The 19,395-nt window shown below is 41.5% G+C and overlaps 1 pseudogene; it reads left to right on the forward strand.

Moving 5' to 3' along the window:
* Positions 1 to 3,881: 3,881 nt before the first annotated feature.
* LOC129062689 (olfactory receptor 5B21-like) lies at positions 3,882 to 4,897 on the forward strand (annotated as a pseudogene).
* The last annotated feature ends 14,498 nt before the right edge of the window (positions 4,898 to 19,395 follow it).

Consider the following 19,395-nt stretch of genomic DNA (forward strand, 5'->3'; position numbering starts at 1 on the left):
AATACAGAACTTGCAAATAATTTGGTCCCTGCCCTCCAAGGCAACTGTATTTCAACTGGAGAGGCAAAATTGCCACATACTCAGTAATTAAAATGAGCTTAGGGCAGGGTAGAACCACAGACTAAGTGGCATGTCCAAGGTGAAAATGCTGTAGGTTAATGTTGTAGGGAAAGCAACGTTGTTTTCACTTAGGATGGTCTGGAGACGGAAATGTTTAAATTGGACATTGAACTATGAGAAAGATAAATTTTGATTGGGGAAGAAAGAAGGCCACCATAAGTTTGAAGAACAAAACAGGAATTAGAGCCGGGCATTGCATGCAAGGCCCGACTGCACGGAGCGCAAGGGCAGTCCATGCCTGGAGGGTTTAGCACAGGGTAAGAGGCAACTAAAACCATTCTCCTGAACGCTGACATCCTCAGCATCTTCAGTCCTGAAGTCGAGCCAGTAGTCCAGCCACATTAACACTGAGGTCTATTTCTGACTGAGGGAGTATTTTGTAGTCATCAGCTCTCAGAGGCTCATGCCAGATGCTTCCCACACCTGGCACCATCCTAAGCGGCAACCATGTGCTGGCCGCGGTGAGCATTATTTGCCGGAAGGTGAGCCATCAGCCAGCTAGAAGAGAAAATGGGGTGGGATAAGAGAGAAAGGGGGGTGTAGATGGAAGGTTCAGGTGACACACTGAAAAAAAGGTGGAAAAGAGGAGGCGTACCTGAGGTATTGTCTTTAGGAAGCAGAGACATGCGCAGACACACAACTTGCAACTCGCCGTCTGTGGCCCTGCGCAGACGTTTCAGCACCGTCGTGAACGGACAGCAGCGCTCTTCGAGGCTTACTCTTCCCCTTGGCCACTCAGTCTCACGTGGCATCTTGTTCAATCCTACCTTAGAGTCACCTTTTTCTTCTTCTTTCCAGTCGCCAGTGACCAGTCACAGCCAGTCATCAATCTTCAGTGGACTGCGTAGTGCCTGGCTGTCACTGCCCCGAAATGCCTGCATTTAGCACCCCAAGGAGAATCTACTCTACCAGGATGGAATCAAATAGGGTGCTCTTTTTGTCTTTGTTTCCAGCAAGACAAAGCTATATTCAGCAATTAGTAAATCTAAGCTGCCAGGCACAGTTAATATAAACTACCATTAACTGGCAACTTACTATGCACTAGGCATTATGCTAATCCATCCATCCTATATGTGCTGTATCTCATGTGGTTCTCTCAACATTCCTCATGAGGAAGGAATTTTCAACTCACTTTACAGATGAGGAACCTACTAATTATAAGATCATGTAATTTTTCCTAGGCTACACCACGAATAAATATCAAAACAAGGATTTAAACCTGGTTTAAATGGTTTCCAAAGCTATGTTAGTGTGGACTCTCCGATTTTAAGTGAGACGTAAGTTAACAAATTTATTTTAATGTTATAGTTTTAATTAATATGCATGTAAAATACAGCTGTTATATTAAATCCATGGATTTGGGCAGGTTCTTAAAGTAGAGTTAGATTTACTTCATTTTAAAATGAGTTAGTTTTTTAAATGTTTTGTAAATATTACAAGTAGCATGTAAATTTAGCACAAAGATCATGACTGACTTTTAGGGTTGTATATTCTAACCTTTATAATAAACAGATGTTGGTCTGTGAAAGGGGACTGGGGTGTTCCAGTAAATTCTACAGTCACATAATCACAAGCCCAGTCTGGGAGGAAGAACAGCCAGCCAGCCAGAAGGTAGTATCCTGAAACCAACCAGTTCTTCTAAGACTTCAAAATGGGGCTGTGTGCCCCTGAGAGTAAGTGAAGACTTTTCAAGGGGTTCATAGGCAAAACAATTTTAAAGGAAGCAATTTCCAGAACCTCAGTGTCTTCTGAGAAAAAAAACAATGCCCTTGAGGGCTCATCTGTAATGGGGGTTCTGCATCATTTATCATCTTCCCTTCCACAGTTGCCCTTCTCCTGTTTTGTAAAGTAATGCATGCTTCTAACCCATCCTGATCTTAGACTGTCACTCCACTAGCCTACAAAACTTCCAGGCTACCACGCAGACATCATATCATAAATAGGTGTTGAAAAAGTAAGTGACTTCAATGACTACCTATACAAAATGCTTTTTTAAGTCAGGTGGAAATCTTTCAAAAAAATGGAGGGAGAGACTTTTCAAACTGACTGATAATGGAACATTAAAAATAATTTTTGATTATACATCATTATGCGATTCTTGGCATTAACTAAAAAGGGGCTCAATGAATTGAAGAGTGTCACCATAGCAGAACTCCTTATATTTCCATCTATTCATTTCTGTTAACAATGTTTCTCAGAACTTCCTACTTTATGGACAAAACATTTGAATGGCAAAAGTACACATATAGATCCTTGTAATCTCGACAGACCCTCTTACCCTTGTCTGTTACAATCAGGTATAGAGTCTCCTTTTACAGACAAATTCACATGAGTTCTTTTTGTGCTTCCTGGGCTACCCTGGCACAAAGATCCACACCCAGGCAGAAAGTTCAGAGGAGATGCACTCACTCACCATCTGACTATCAGGACCAGAAATGACCTTAGACATCTCACATACCAAGTCTTGACTTTACCAATGAGGAAGCAGAAGCCCAGTTAGAGGAGAATCGTCCAAGGTAACAAAGCTAATTTTAAGCAAAAGAGCTGGAACTAGAAAGAAGGTCTCCATCCTGCCAGCGCAGTGCTTTCTATCATACCCTGTACCTGTTACAATGGGTGGAAACAAAGCTGTTCCAAGTTCTTCTGCAAAATAACACCACATTTCCTTCTTGTTCTCTACATAAACTGTTTGACATGAATGAAGAGGTTGGTGAGGTTTTCCAAGGACTTATTTTCAGGATGTATCCCCGCCCCTCAAAGAGGAGGGAAATGAAGAGTAGAAAAGAGAGGGAAGTGTGGGGAGGAAGAGCATTTCCGATCCTCCTATGGATAAATATCTTGGAGGACAATCAAGCAAGCACTAAACTGCCAAGCTGGTGGGTTCCCAGGCAACAGTCAACCCAAGAGATTCTCAGAGAACAAAATGGTTATGATATAGAGGAAGGAATGCCCTGAAGGATGTTTAAATATAAGACAGAAGGAACACTAATGCATGCTACAACATGGATGAGCTTGAAAACATTAACTGAAAGAAATTAGACACAAAAAGTCACATATTGTATGAATCCATTTATATGAAATGTCCAGAATAAGAAAATCCATAGAGACTGAAAGTAAATTAATGGCTACCAGGGGCTGGTGAGGGGGAGAATGGGGAGTGGCTATAATGGGTATGGGGTTTTCTTTTTTAGCTGATGAAAACATCCTGCAATTATATAGTGGTGATAGTTGTACACTTTGTAAATATACTAACAACCACTAAATTGTACGTTTTAAAATGATGAATTTTATGGTATGTGAGTTATATCTTCACTTTTGAAAAGACAGAATGAATTTTCAAATAGAATCATAAGTATATTTATTTATACAGGCACAAGATATTGGAGAAGAAGCCTTATATTTATTGATCACCTACTGTGTCCCAGACATTCAGATGTTTTACATTCATTTTTTTTCATGTAAGCCACACAGCCACCCTGAGAAGTAGTCATGTTTTCTTCATTTCACAGATGAGAAAACTGAGGTTCATCAATAGAACTTATCCAAGGATACTCAACTAATTAGTACTATAGTCAGAATTAAGACTTGGGTCTGCCTGCCTTTCTAGCCCATGTTCTATCCACCAGAACATGATTCTTTCCATTAGCTTCTTGTAGAAGAAGCCTTATACTTGCCTGGTGTTCTCTCTCATTCCAGCTTGCACAGTGGTGGGCATGTCCAAGCAACGCTGTTTGAGTTATTATCAATTGTCACCTCCACAGATGACACCTGCAGAGCTAGCCCTTGCCAGTGGCGATCACATCCCAGTTACCCAGCTCATCTTGCTGGGGTTATCCAATTTTCCAGACCTCCAGGAGCTTCTTTCTGGAGGCTTCCGGTTCCTCTGTGCCATGACAGTGGTGGGCAACCCGAGAATGATGCCACTCATCTTCCCAGACTCCAGCCTCCATAGCCTCATGTATTTCTTCCTCAGTGTCCTCTCTTGTCCTGACATTTGTTACTCTCCTGTGGTCACCCCAAACTGTTGGTCAACCTTCTGGCCTCTGATAAATCTATCTTTTTCAAGGACTATGTGGTCCAGTTGTCCTTCTTTGTGGCACATGTCACAGCTGAGAGCTGCCTGCTAGCTTCCATGGAGCCAAGACAATTTCATGGCCACTTGCCCACCCTTCCATTACAGTTCTGTTGTAACCAAGGGGACCTGTCTCCAGCTGGTGGCTGCTTCTTATGCATTTGGTGAAGCTACTTCCCCTCTCCAGACTACGAATGTCTTTGCCCTGACTTTCTGTTGGCCCAACCAGGTAACACACTACTTCTGTGACATCCCACCCCTTCTGCACCTGGCATATGACTGCACAGCCACAGTGAGAGTAGTCCTCTGTATCCACTCTGCTCTAACCACCCTGCACCCGCTGCAGTCACCCTCACCACCTACAGCCTGGTGACCATTGGGAGGATGTGCTCAGCAGTTGGAAGGGAGAAAACCCTCTCCACATGTGCTTCCCACTCCCTGGCCATTACCAGTCTCTGTGCCACTGTGGTTTTCACATATGTTCAACCTCATGGATTCACTAATGGTACCAGTGGCCAAGTAGTGTCCGTCTTCTACATCATCATAATTCCCATGTTCAACTCCTTCATCTGTAGCTTTCAAGACAAAGAGATGAAGAACACTCTGCAGAGGAAGCTCCAGGTCAACAGTCCCCTGCTGAGCCTTGCAAGGTTGTTTGTTGGCATGAGAAAGGCACAACATCTTCCAAATCCTATAGTGAGTTGACCTAACCAAGAACAGCCCTGGTTTTGAAGGAGATAGGAGTGGGGAAAAAACAGCAGAGATCATACTCTGTACAGGACACTGCAGCTTTTAAATCATCTTCATATCCATTGTCACAGTGAATCTTTGACACCAAATTGGGATGCAGCATTGTGATTATCTCATTTTATAAATGAAGGACATGTGACTCAGTGAAAATAAATTAATTACCTGAAGTCATAGTTAGTAAGAGAATAAGTATTCAACACCAGGACTTCTACACTCAGATGAGAGAGATTTCAATTACACCACAGCCAAAATAAATATTTTATTGGCAGCTCATCCTAACTGTCAAGAAACATCAGACAAGGGCCAGCACAATCATTTCTATTTTACACTGGGTCGGTAAAGTGGGGGTAGGCTACAAGCGGCTCAGTTTTAATTCCTGCTCCAAAAAGAAAGATGACCAGGGCATAACTGTTCTTATTTCTTATTGCTGCTATATTCTGCTGAACTGTTCCATTTAATAAAACCTCAGGATCAGAAGAGACCTTTCCTTTTGTTATATCTGGCTAGAAAATAGATGTTTTATGAATATGTTTCATAATCCTCAGGCATGTGCGGGTACACACTCATGCGCACATGTGTGTGTGCATGTGTGCGCGCGCATGTGTGTGTGTGTGAGAGAGAGATATTTGGGCAGCTACAGCATTATATAAGACACTGTTCAGGAGACTGATTAAAAAATTCATATTTGGCATGAACATCTTTAAATATTCATACAATATGGTGAGTATATGTGTTTTATAGAATCACAGGTGAAGAAGTTGAACTTGACCTAATTCAGGGTTGAACACTGGACTGGAAGCCATGCTCTTAAATTAGTGCAAAGTCTTGCCCTGACCAGTGTGGCCCAGTTGGTTGGGCATCATCCCACAAAGTGAAATGTCACGAGTTCAATTATTCATCGATGTTTCTCTCCCTCTCTTTCTCCCTCCCTTCTCCTCTGTCTAAAAATTAAATAAATAAAATATTTTTAAAAATCAATAGTCTGGAGTGTGTATCCCAAAAGACATGCCTCTCTAGGCTCCCAAAGCCATCAGACATGCTCACCCACCATCCCAGGCTACTGAGTTGGTGAGCAGGTTGTCTCTGCCTGGTCCTGCCACTCAACCTGTCTTTTCAATGGCTCCTATGCCTCAAGAGTGCAGAAGCCCTAGAGACTGGGCCACAGGATTCCTCCCTAAGGGTTCGCCAGCCTCTAAGCTCACTTCTGCCCTGACTTTCTTCACCTTGCAAGCCTAGGGAATCTTGATCTAGTTTTTGAGAGAAAGAAAACACTGGGAAACTGGTTCTGACTGATCACATATTCTTGCATGTCTGTAGTTAAGGCATGAGTTTATGCCCTGGGTTATTCATGGTTCTAGTTTCTGAAGTTCAAAAGCTTTTTATCACAAAAGTTTTATCTCTGTCTTCAGTGTGCAAAACATATTTTAAACCTCAAAGGCCAGGGATTGACTTTTTTGGTATTTGCACTATGCTACAATGAACCTACCCAAAGCATGGCAGCCAAGGGGGGCAAGTATCACGAGGTTAAAAATAAATAAATTCAGAAGAAAAATCAGTGCATCAAAATAAGATTTTACTACACCTGATTGTAAAGATCCACACGTTGGATCCACCACGACACCTTATCTCTCAGCCACAAACTTCAGCAATATCGGCCCAGCATTTTGTACATGTGTTTTAAATTTAGTCATTTTCCTTTATAATTCAACACAGTTGTTAGACTTGCTTAAATTCAGTAAGCATCAAATTTACTGTTTTTGGCATACCAAATGATATCTTCCTTTGTCTCAACTGTAAAATCATTAACATCAGCACTGTATTTTTCTATTTCCTACTATGCTTTTTATAAATAAGGGCAAATATGCACTAAAATGTTCAAGCAACTACACAGACATTGCCATATTTAGCAACGGCACTCCTAGAGCAACATTCCTGGCTGGAAGTCAGCAGTACCAGGAGGTAACTTAAAATAATTACTTGTCTACTAAAGTAAAAGTCAAATTTGGTATCAGAAGAAAGTTTAGAAGTGCATAATCAATAAAAGGACCAGGTGTACAAGTTAATGATGACATTAACTTTAATTTCTTAAAATTTCGTTCTAGTTCATCTTCACATCTCTAAGTATTAACAATCATAACCATTATATTTGTAACAGCTTTATTGAAATATAATTCACATACCCTACAATTCACCCAACTATGAAAAAAAAACACGCACACTTCTGTTCCTCTGTGTTTCTCCTTTAATCAGATGTGTAGGGTATTTTTCCCATACCAAGCAATTCTCTGCAACACCAGCCAGGTGTCCTATAATTCGACTAAATTCTGACTGTAACAAAGTTAGCACAGACTCCACCAGTAAAGCTCAGTCCCATGAGACTGCCCCAACCCTCCTCAGATGCCACTCACAAGTGGTAGATCCCTACAACTTCTGACTAGGCTACAAATTGGAGGTTCTCATGATACCCCCAACACCCTTGGATTTGATTTATTTACTAGAAGAACCCACAGAACTCAGTGAAACACATTTATCCATTTATTACAAAATACAAGACATAATAAAAGGTACAGATGGAGACCGAAATAAAGAGATATGCAGGGCAAGGTCCAGCCAGGTTCCCCATGGAGTTGGGGTGTGCCCCCACCCAGCATGTAGATGTGCCTACCAATCCAGAAGTCGTCTGAACCCCGTACTATTGAGATTTTTATGGAGGCTTTTCACATAGGCATGATCAACCGTTAATTCCACCTCCAGCCCCTCCCTGTTTCTGGAGAATGAGCAATGGAGCCAATGGCCTGGCCTTTCTGGTGACCAGCCCACCCAAAGTCACTTCTCTAGAACAAAAGACAGTACTATCATACAGCACATTCCAAAGGATTTAGGAGCTCTGTGTCAGGAGCCAGGGTCGAAGACATATGTTAGAACAAAAGATGTTCCTAGTGCTCTTATCACTTAGACAATGATAAGGGTTCCATGTACCTGTGCTGGTAACTAGGAGCAGAGATCAATGTATATTTTTTTAATCTACTACTTATGTCACCCATTTGAGGTATACGATTTGATTATTCGTAGTATATTCACAGAGTTGTGCAATCATCACCAATTAAGTTTAGAACATTTTCATCACCCCCATAAGGAACCTTGTGCCATTTAGCCATCATCCTTCAATCCCTTCAATTCTTCAGCCTTTGACAATTACTAATACACTTTCTGTCTTAACAGACATGTCTGTACATTTCATATAGATGGAATCATAAAATATACGGTTATTTTTTTCACTTAGCATATTGTTTTCAAGGTTCATCAGTACTTCATTCCTTTTCATGGCTGAATATAACCCATTGTATGGATAGACCATGTCTTGTTTATCCATTCAGCAGTTGGTAGACATTTAGATTGTTTCTAACTTTCAGCTATGGTGAATAATGCTGTTATAATTATTCATGTACAAGTTTTGTATAAAACAGTATTTTCAGTTCTCTGGGAGTGGAATTGCTGAGTCATACAGAAACTATGCATAGCCTTTTCAGAAATTGCTAGACTGTTTTCCAAAGTAGCTACCACATTTTATTGTACATTCCCACCAGCAGTATATAAGGATTCCAATTTCTGCACATTCTCACCAACACTCATTATCTGTCTTTTATTATCTGTCTATTGTTATCTATCTGAATATCCTAGTGGGTGTAAAATATTTCATTGTGATGCTGATTTGCTGTTTCCTGATGACTAAAAATGTCAAGCATTTTTTTCATGTCCCTATATATCTTCTTTAGAGAAAATGTGTATTCAGATGGACTGACTATTATTAATTGGAGTTTTTTGTTTTTGTTATTGAGTTGCAAATGTTCTTTATGTAGTCTAACTGTAAGTCCTTTAACAGCTAATAAATACAGTTTGTAAATATTTCTCCCATTCAGTGAATTGTCTTTTCATTCTTTTGATAATGTCCTTTGATATACAAAAGTTTTCCATTTTGATCAAGTCCAATATTGATCTGCAAGTACACTAATTCTTTCTTCCACCAGTTCAACTTTACTACGGAGCCTCTGTAGTGAGTTTTCATTTTCAGTTATTGTACTTTTTACATTCACAAATTCCATTTGATTCTTTTTATAATTTCTTCCTGTTTATTGATATTACCTACATAATAACACATTATCATTATATTTCACTTCTTTAAAAACTATTTTTTTTAGTTCTTTTAATATACAGGGTGGGGCAAAAGTAGATTTACAGTTGTAAGTATGTGAAACAGAGTTGCTTGTATTATTATTTATTAATTATTGCACTATTTTCAATATGGGCAACTGTAAACCTGCTTTTGCCCAACCCTACATGTATTAATGGCAACTTGGAGGTCTCTGATATATCTCACACTTGTCCCTTTCACAGGCGGCCTCTGTTGCCTGCTTATTTTCCTGTACAGGGGTCACACACCCCTGTTTCTCTGAATGGCACATAATGTTTGTTGGAATGGGACACTTTAGATAGTATACGGTATCAATTCCAGATGCCAGTTCCCTCCCTCCAGGGTTGATTATGATTGTCTGTTTACTGACTGGCTGGGCTATTTTAGAGAAGTCTCTTTCCTCCACAGAACAAAGGCTCCGATGTTGCTCCTTGAAGGGTGCAGTCCTTGGCGGGTACAAGGTCTGCCTAGGACAGGGCTCTCTTTTCTTCTTTCTTCGACCACTCCCAGCTCTCAGGGTTTTGTTTGTGACAACACCCTGGGATGTAAATTACTCCACAATTGAATCCAATTAAATTTGCTCTCCTGTGCAAAAACAGTTTTTGAGCTTTGTCCTGTCCCCAGGAGGGCTCATCTTAGCTGTCTCTTTCACTGGTTTTCTCTGTAAACTAGCTGGCCCATGGTTTACCTTGTATCACTCATGAAGCTACTTGGCTTCTTTTTATTTTTATTGATTCTGTTATTACGGTTGTCCCAATTTTTCCCCTTTTGCCGCCTCTACCAAACCACTCTCCTTTGTTCATGTCCCTAGGTCATGCATATAAGTTCTTTGGCAACTCCATTTCCTATATTTGCTCTTAACATCCCCCTGCCTATTCTGCAACTACCAGTTTGTACTTCTCAATCCCTTCACCTTTTCTCCCATTCCCCCAGGCCCCCATCCCCACTGGCCACCATCCCAATCTTCATATCTGTGATTCTGTTTCTGATCTACTTGTTTGCTTAGTTTGTCTTCTAAATTCAATTATTAATACTTATGTACTTATTGCCATTTTAATGTTCATAGTTTTGATCTTCTTTTTCTTAAATAAGACCCGTTAACATTTCATACAATACATGCTTGGTGATGATAAACTCCTTTAGCTTGTCTAGGGAGAACTTGATCTGCCCTTCAATTCTAAATGATATCATTGCTGGGTGGAGCAATCTTGGCTGTAGGTCCCTGCTTTTCATGACTTTGAATATTTCTTTTTTTAAAAAAAAAGTTCATTTTTTTAAATTTATAAATCATGTTTATTCTATTACAGTTGTCTCAATTTTTACCCCGGTACCCCCTTCTACCCATCCCACCCTCACCCCCAGCCCCTGCTCCCACAGTCAATTCCCACTCTGTTATCCATGTCCATGGGCCATTCACACATGTTCTTTTTCTAGTCCCTTCCCCTTCTTTCCACCATTGTCCTCTTTCCCCTCCCCTCTGGTCACTTTCAGTCTCCTCCATGTTTCCATGCCTGTGGTTTATTTTGTTCGTTAGTTTATTCTTTTGAATAGAGTCCACTTATAGGTGAGATCATATGGTATTTGTCTTTCACCGACTGGCTTATTTCACTTAGCTTAATATTCTCCAGTTCCATCCATGTTGTCACAAAAGGTAGGGTCTCATCTCTCTCTTTCTTTCTTTCTTTCTTCCTTTCTTTCTTTCTTAAATACAGATTGATTTTATTTATTTTTTTAAATGTCAAAGTTAATTATAAAATATAAAAAAATTTAAAACCATTATAAATTCTCAGCAATTCAACCAACATGACACTAGCACAGAAATAATCAAGTAGATCAATGAAATATAATGAGTATTCTAGAGACAAACATATATATCTGTCTAACAATGTAATATATGATTAAGTTGATATTTCAAATCAATGGGTAAAATAAGGCTTATTCAACAAATAAGGTGCATGGACCACTATTACTTGAAATAAAACAAATATAGAGCCCTATTTCACACATTATACAAGAAATATTCAGGTGAGTTAAAAATCAATATGTAGAATCTAAAGAGGTTTAAAAGAAAATAGAATATTTTTCATGATCTGAAGTAAAATATTCAAACCCAAAAGCTATAAAGTAAATATTAACAATATGACTATATTAAACATTTAACTATATAGTAATATACATATAAAAATACTTAAAGGACAAGGAATAGAATAGAAAAGTATTTGCAACACATCTAAAACATGATTAAGAGGGGTTTTTTGGGGGGGAGGGAAAGTTCTAAAAACCTTTAATCAATAAATGGATAAGACTACCAAAAAGTCATTTAAAGTTTTTTTTTAAAAATAGAAATAGGCAAGAAATATACTAAAACAGGTTTAGTTTCAACAAATAGTAAAGAAACAATTAAAATAACATCATTGTCACAATCAGATTAATAAGTGTTAAAAATATCGGTAATATCATGCATTGGTGACTGTGAAAGGAACTGGGTATTCATAGACTCTTTTTATTCATCTTAAAGCAGACCCTTTAGCATATTTTGCAATCCTGGTTTGGTGGAGGTGTATTCATTCAGCCTTCTTTTGTCTGGGAAACTCCTTATTTTGCCTTCCATTTTAATTGAGAGGCTTGCTGGGTAGAGCAGTCTTGGTTGTAGGGCTTTGCTTTTCATGACTTGGAATATTTCTTGCCATTCCCTCTGGCTTGCAGTGTTTCTGTTGAGAAGTCAGCTGCTAGCCGTATAGGGGCTCCCTTATATGTTATTACCTCTTTCTCCCTTGCTTGCTTTAGGATTCTCTGTTTGTCTTTGATATTTGCCATTTTAATGATGATGTGTCTTGGAGTGGGCCTCATTGGGTTCCTCTTGAATGGGACCCTCTGTGCTTCCTGGACTTGTGCGACTTTTTCTCTCCTCCAATTAGGGAAGTTTTCCATCATGACTTTTTCAAACAGGTTCTCTATCCCTTCCTCCTCCTCCTCTCCTTCTGGTATCCCTATTATATGGATTATTACGTTTCAGGTTGTCCTGCATTTCCCTAAATGCCTCTTCATTCTTTTTGAGTCTTTTTTCATTTTCTGCTCTTTCTGGCAGCTTTTTGCTACCTTGTCCTCCATCTTGCTGATTCGGTCCTCAGCTTCATCTAGCCTGTTTTTGATTGCTTCTATTGTGTTCTTCAATTCAGAAAGTATGTTCTTCATTTCCTCTTGTCTCATATTGATAGTTTCTATGTCCTTTTTTATGATGATATAGTTTGCAGTAAGTTCCTCATAGTTTCCCTGTAATTTTTTGTAATTCTCTCTGAGCTCACTGAGCTCATTGAGCTTCCTTAGAACCATTGTTTGGAACTCAATATCTGATAGTTTACTTGCCTCTATTTCATTTAGTTCTCTTTCTGGGGATTGCTCCTTTCGCTTCAAGTGGGGCATATTTCTTTGTCTTCCTATTACTTGTGAGACTCTTCTCTTGCTTCTGATTCTTAAGTTGATCTGTCTTGACTTCCTGACTTTGTGGTGTGAACTTCTATGGTTGGAGACTGCTGTTTTTACTTTCTGGATCTGCCTCTGATGATGTCAGATGTTGATGCTGTCTGACCTTAGGCAATCTGTTTGAGACTTCCAGGAGTCTACTGTTTGTGGCTGTCTCCTTCAGCTGTTAATCTATTCACTCTGCACTCTGCAGGCTGCCTTAGACGGCTCAGGGCGGCATGGAGTCCCTCCTGGGGGCCAGGTTATTAGGTCCTCTCACGTTGGTGTGTATGGGGGAGAAGTCTGCACTGGGATCCCACTGGCTACTCTCTCTGTTCTCTCCCTAAAGCTTCCATCCCCAGTCTCTCCTCAAGTGTCGCCAGACCTCTCTGCACCTCCTTTAGCCAGGGATCAACTGTCTGTGGCTGCCACTCTGCACTCAGCAGGCAGCTTAGACAGCACAGGGCGGGGTGGAATCCCACCTGGGGGCGGGGCTGTTGGGTCCTTTGACGCTGGTGCCACTCAGGGGGAGTGGTCTCTGCCTGAGCAAGATGGCTGCTACTGCCTGGGGGATGAGTCAGCACCGAGATCCCGCCTGCTACTCTCTCAGTTCTCTCCCCTAAGCCTCCTTCCCCAGTCTCACCTCAGGCATCTCTAGCCCCCTCTCCCCCTCCTTTGCCGGAGACCAGGGTAAGTGGCTGCAAATAAAAATGTATGTGTTGGCCCTTTAAACAGTTCTTTGCATCTCCAGCCACCTGTCTCTGGCAGAGACCAACTCTGCCGCTTTGCGCAGCTGGCTGTTTTCTGTATACTTTTTGGGCTCTGGTTCTGTGGGCTAGAGATTCCAGCTTTTGGTCCAGACCCCGCTCTTCTCAGGGGGATCCAACTGGCCATTTCAATATCCTTCTGGTGCTGCTGCCCGTGGGTGCCCCGCTCACCTTCTCAGGTCTCTCCCGCTCTCCTTACCAGTTAGATTGCGCTAAAGCTGATTCTTCTGTCTCCAAGGTTATAAGGCTCCTCTCTCACTGTTGTTCAGTTGTTTATTCCAGGTGATTTCTCCACAATTTAGTTGTTATTCCAGGTTGGTTCTGGGAGGAGGTCAGTGTGACTTCCACTCACTCCTCCGCCATCTTGATTCCTCTGTCTTTGAATATTTCTTGCCAATCCCTTCTAGCCTACAAAGTTTATTTTGAGAAAAAATCAGCTGACAGCCTTATTGCAACTCCTCAGCAGGTAATTATCTGCTTTTCTCTTACTGCTTTTAAGAATCTCTCTTTATCTTTAACCTTTTGGCATTTTAATTATGATATGTCTTGGTGTGGTCCTCTTTGTGTCCATCTTGTTTGGGACTCTCTATACCTCTTCGATTTGTATGTTCATTTCCTTCACCAAATTAAAGAAGTTTTCTTTTATTATTTCTTCAAATAGATTTCCAATTTCTTGCTCTTTCTCTTCTCCTTCTAGCACCCCTATGGTGCAAATGTTGAAACACTGAAGTTATCCCAGAGTCTCCTTACACTATCCTCAATTTTTTAGATTCTTTTTCTTCTTGCTGTCGTGATTGGATGCCTTTTTCTTCCTTATGCTCCCAGTCATTATGTGGTTATTGGCTTCATCCATTTTGCTATTGATTTCCTATAAATTGTTCTTTATTTCAATTAGTGTCTCCTCCATTTCTGATAGAATCGTTTTTCTGCTGTTGAAGTACCTACTGAGTTCCTTGAGCATCCTTATAACCAGTGTTTTGAACTCTGCATCTGATAGATTGCTTATCTCCATTTTGTTTTGGTCTTTTTAGAGTTTTGATCTGCTTTTTCATTGGAGCCATGTTTCTTTGTCTCCTCATTTTGGCAAACTCCCTGTGTTTGCTTCTGTGCTTTAGGCAGAGCTATTTTGACTCCGTGTCTTGGTAGCAGGGCCTAATGCAGTAGGTGTCTTATAGGGTCCAGTGGCACAACCTCCTCTATCCACCAAGCTGGGTATTCAAGGTGCGCCTTCCACGTGGGCTGAGTACTCCCTCCTCTTGTACATGAGTATTGATTGCTGTCATCAGGTCAATGGGAGGGATTTACCCAGTCCAGACAGCTGGTAGGATTGGCTGTATCCCCTGACAAGCAACCTTCTGTGTCTTGTGGAGGTAGTTGGGCAGTGCTCCAACATGATCTGTAACTGTCCACTTGGTGCACAGGGTCTGGGTTTTTCCGGATGGTGCAGGCCAAGGTCAGCCGCCACCTGTGTTCTGCCTGGGGCCCCTTTGCGTGCAATCTGCAGGTGGCTGCTATTAGTGCTGGGCATGGGGCCACTAGGAGTTACAGGGGCCGGGCTTGGCTGTTCCTTGTTTGAGCAGATTTAGGAACATCTAAAGCCCGTGCCCAGCCCAGCCCTTCATATGGCAAAGCTACTGTTACCAGTTTGGGGCAGATCCTTAGGTAATTGTCAGGGTGAGGCTTACCATGTGAGCCAAGTTGATGGAGAATCAGATATGGTGCCACCACACTGTGGCTCTCTCTGTTGGGGGAGGGCTCAGAAGAAGGACAATGGTCGCTGCCTCTGGCTTATTTTTGCTTCCCAACAAAAGCTGCATCATTTTTTTAGAGTGCCCTGACTTGAAATGCTCTACATTCCATTTCAAATAGCCTGATCCTTAAGAACTTTAACTAAAAAAATGTTAAGAAAAAAAAATTAGCATTCTCCATTTTAGAGCCTGCCTCTTCCCTTTGGCAAAATCCCAGAGGCAAGGAGTTCAACACTGGGGCAGAAACCATGGTGTGCTTCTCTCTGAGTGACACCTGCGCTTTAAGAGGAGAGTGCTGGATGGAACAGTAGACTCTGGCCTTCTCAATGTCCCTCTCCCAGCACGTGATATCTGCCCCACAAGTATCTAATTGTTTTTAACCTATGTCAGAAGATAAGCTAATTCTAATCTACCAATTTTTCAAAGAGTTTAACTGTAGGAAGTTTTAGAGATGTGTTCATTTACTAATTGTCTAGCCAGCAAAAGAATCCATTAAAGGGAAGTTATTCAGTGGCCTACTGCTACTCTGGCATCAGTTTTGAACCCCAGGATGTAGCTGGACCTGCTGGCATGCAGGCAGGCTTAACCCTGCCAAGCTGTTCACTGCATCCCTCCACTCCACTTACAAGGCCCTCTGACTCTCAACCTCTGGCTGTCTAAACACTGGCCTGAGACGAGGAAAATGTGCAGAAGCACAGGACATCTTGCCTGGGTGGAAATGGTCTCCAGCACAGGGAGGTTCCACTCTGGATGGGGACAGGTGAGTACGAAAAAGAATTGATGAGTGATGCACAAAGGAAGGAGGGAAATGTGGCTCTCTCGGGTATGACTTGGCTCTCTAAATTCAAAACAGTGCCTGGAAATGGGAGTGACCTAGCCCCACTGTCAGACTCAGAGCTTCTGCAGGAAAGAGTTTCTCTTCAGTTCCACAGCAAGGTAGTTGTTTACTTTGAGTGAGGGTCAGGACTTCAGAGTTTGGACCCCTGGAGCCAGTTAATAGAAGTGACTGGGAGGGGAAGATGAGATATGCTGTGAAGATGAGCTGGATTAGAGCAGAATTTTTCAAATTTTAGTGTTCTTAAGAATTACCAAGGAGATTGTTTAAATTGCTGATTTGTAGGCTCTACCGCCAGAAATTCTGATTTAATAGTCTGGGGAAGAGCCAACAACACTGCATTTTTATCACCAAAAGGCTTCCTGATGTATTGAGCACCACTTTAAAAATCTAGAGACTCATAAATTATAGGCAAAATACTGTGTGTGTGTATTTTCTGGAGAAGGTCCATGACTATCATCAGATTCTTGGGGAGTTTCATAATTCAAGAAGGCTAGAATTACCTTGATAAGTACAAGAACTAAGGAGGCCTCATTTAAGCATCAAGTCAGAGGTGCAAGGGCAAGGTTAAAAAATAAAGAACAAAACACAAAGCCAACCCACCAGAAACACAGCAGACAGCCAATGGGGTGGAGACTGGTGAAGATGTACCTAAATCATTTTCACCTATCTATGTGGAATTTTAATAGCTTGTTTTTATTAGCCACAGGCACCTGGTGCGTGGGATGGGGCTTAAAGGCACAGGGATCAGGGAAACCTTAGCTCTAGGGAGACTGACCTTCCCTCCAGGGAAGGGAAGCCCTGTGGATTTTCCTAGGGCACCAGACTCTAAGGTTGTGGAGATAAGGGAAGAAAAGTTGGTTAACTGTTGGGTCTTACAGTTGGGAGTTGAAACTACTGTAAGCTAGAGTGCTGTCAGGTAGAGGCCATGGAGCATATCTGAGGTAGCCGTAGTTGATACAGGGGCAGCGATGATAGAAGGGTCAACATGAAGCCAAATAACCGGTGTCATTCCCTACCTCCCTACGCTATCAGTCATGGCACACAGGAGAGCCCAACTGGAGATCTGCAACTGCAGCAAAAAAGGGCAACCATTCTCCAGGTGCTCTGCCAAGAGCAGGAGAGGAGGAGCTCTGTTCCGGCTCACACTCTCCTAGGTGCTCAGAGACACTCCCTTTGTTGTTAGAGAAGTGAGTGTTTCCACACCCTCTTTGTCGTCCTTAGAATTGCAGTCTGGGAAACAACTACACAAATATTATCATAAGAAGTTTACCTCATGGGCCAAACCTGTATTAGTTATATTCCTCTCGAAACAAATTTCTCATTCATTTGTGCTGTCATAATTGCCTGTTAGCCAATGTCCCCACATCCAATCTTCTGCAGAACAGCTCAATTGCCTTTAAAATATTCAATTCTTCCTCCAGTGGTTAGGAAAAAATTTGTAAGCATCAGAATCCTGTTTTCAAGTGAAATGTTACCCAGAAACCCAATTTAATAAAAGTTGGATGGAAAGCTCTTCTAGTTAAAATGTGTAGGTGACTCAGAGTCCCCTGGTCAGGCCAGCTCTCTCATCCTTGTGACTGCTCTGGAGACTCCACCCCAGAATCCAGGGTCTCCTCGGTGGTTTAAAGCCCATTTGCCTGAGTATGGCAGGAAAGGAAATTCATAACCCAAGCACCACAACTGCCACCTACCAACCTCCCTTTCTAGCCCATTTCTGCTGTGCCTTCGACATTTAAAAGAAATTTTTATTACGGGGAATTCCAAATACATAAAAATCAAATAGAATAGTATAATGAACCTCCCTATACCCATAACCCAGCCTCAATGGTTATCAGCTCACAGCCAATCTTATTTCATTTACACCCCAATCCACTCTTCCCCCGTATTGCTTAGAAGCAAATTTGCTCCTAACATTTCACTCATTAAAATTTCATCACATTGCTCCAATTGGCAAGGAATTAATTACAACCCACAATACCCCTGTCACATCTAAGAAAATAATAATCCCTTAGTAATATGAAGTATCCAGTGTTCAAAGTTCCAACTGTCTCATAAAATGTCATCTTTTTATCAGGATGCAAGACCTATGCATTGAGATTGATGTCTTTTAATGTATAGGTCTCCTTCCATCTTTTTCTTTCCTTGCAATTAATTTATTAAAGAAGTTTGGTCATTTGTCTTGTGATCCTCCTCCCATCTTACTAATTGCATCCCCATGGTATAGTTTAACCCTCTGCACTTCCCATAAAAAGTTGGACCTAGAGGCTTGATTAGACTCAGACTTTTTCTTCTTTTCTTTTTTTGCAAAACTACTTTGCAGGTGATAATCTGATTGTCTCTTTTTTATGATATTATAGGAGCTGTTGGTGCTCAATGCCTAAGATCTATTTATTAAGGATTGCAAAATAGCAATCTTTTATTTCAATCACTCTTTCCTGAGATGAAATGTTTCTATAAAGAGAAAGTTCCCCTCACCCACCAGGATACCCAGTGAACCATGTTCTTTCTACACCACTGTACTTTACATATTATCCCATCTGACCTATCCATCTTCACATCTTCTACAGTTGGTAGAATCCTAGTTATTATTTCAAAACAACCTATGTATCACCACCTCTCGGTGAAGGCTTGCCCTCTCTCCCAGTAGTCACTCCTCTTCTAAAGCTACAAAGGTATGGTTAAAATAAATGTTATCTCATTAACTCACGAATGCCTTCATCCCTGGGACTGGGGCCCCTGAGAGATGAAAGATGGAAATGGCCTTTCTCCCCAGCATCTGTATAAAGTAGTTCTTGAACAAATATTTGCAGGATGAGCCAGGATTTCACTTTAGGAAAGTCAGCATCACTTAAGTGGCATTATGTAGAATGCAAGTTACACAGCAACTGGCGATGAGGCGACCATCAGTAAAGTAAGAGTTAACAGGATTCAAGACATTCTACAGGAAGTAATGACAGAGTCAGAGCTGAGTTACCAAGTGTCCAGTCAGACGTTAACCAGTCCAAGACAGGAGAGCCTGGGGCTTGACTTCTCAAAAGTAGAAAAGTCACGGTGAGTATCAGGTTGAGCCAGGGTCCTTCCTAGGAACTCCATCAGTAATGAGTCAGAGCAGGTTGTAACCTTCAACGGGCTGGCTAGAACTCAAAGCCAACTGCATCCCACTTCCTGTCTCTGCACTCACATCAGCCTGGCAGGCAGAGCAATCCCAATCTTCAATTGAAACCTGAGAGGGGAAAAAAGCCTAAACCCTGTTGAGGGAAGTGGAGAGGGTGATGCTTAGCATCTCTGTCCGAGGCACAGAGCAGTAGGAAGCTTATTTCCAAATCCTCTGGGGAGGTGGGGAGAGGAAGTGGACAGGTAAGCCATCCAGAGAGGGGTATGCAGAGGGGACGCCTGTTCATTCTAACTACGGGGTCACTGGTTAGAAGTTCTACCCTAGAAGAAAA

The sequence above is a fragment of the Pteronotus mesoamericanus genome, unplaced genomic scaffold, assembly GCF_021234165.1.
Source record: "Pteronotus mesoamericanus isolate MK-2021 breed Mesoamerican mustached bat unplaced genomic scaffold, CSHL_Meso_final scaffold_83, whole genome shotgun sequence".
NCBI lineage: Eukaryota > Metazoa > Chordata > Mammalia > Chiroptera > Mormoopidae > Pteronotus > Pteronotus mesoamericanus.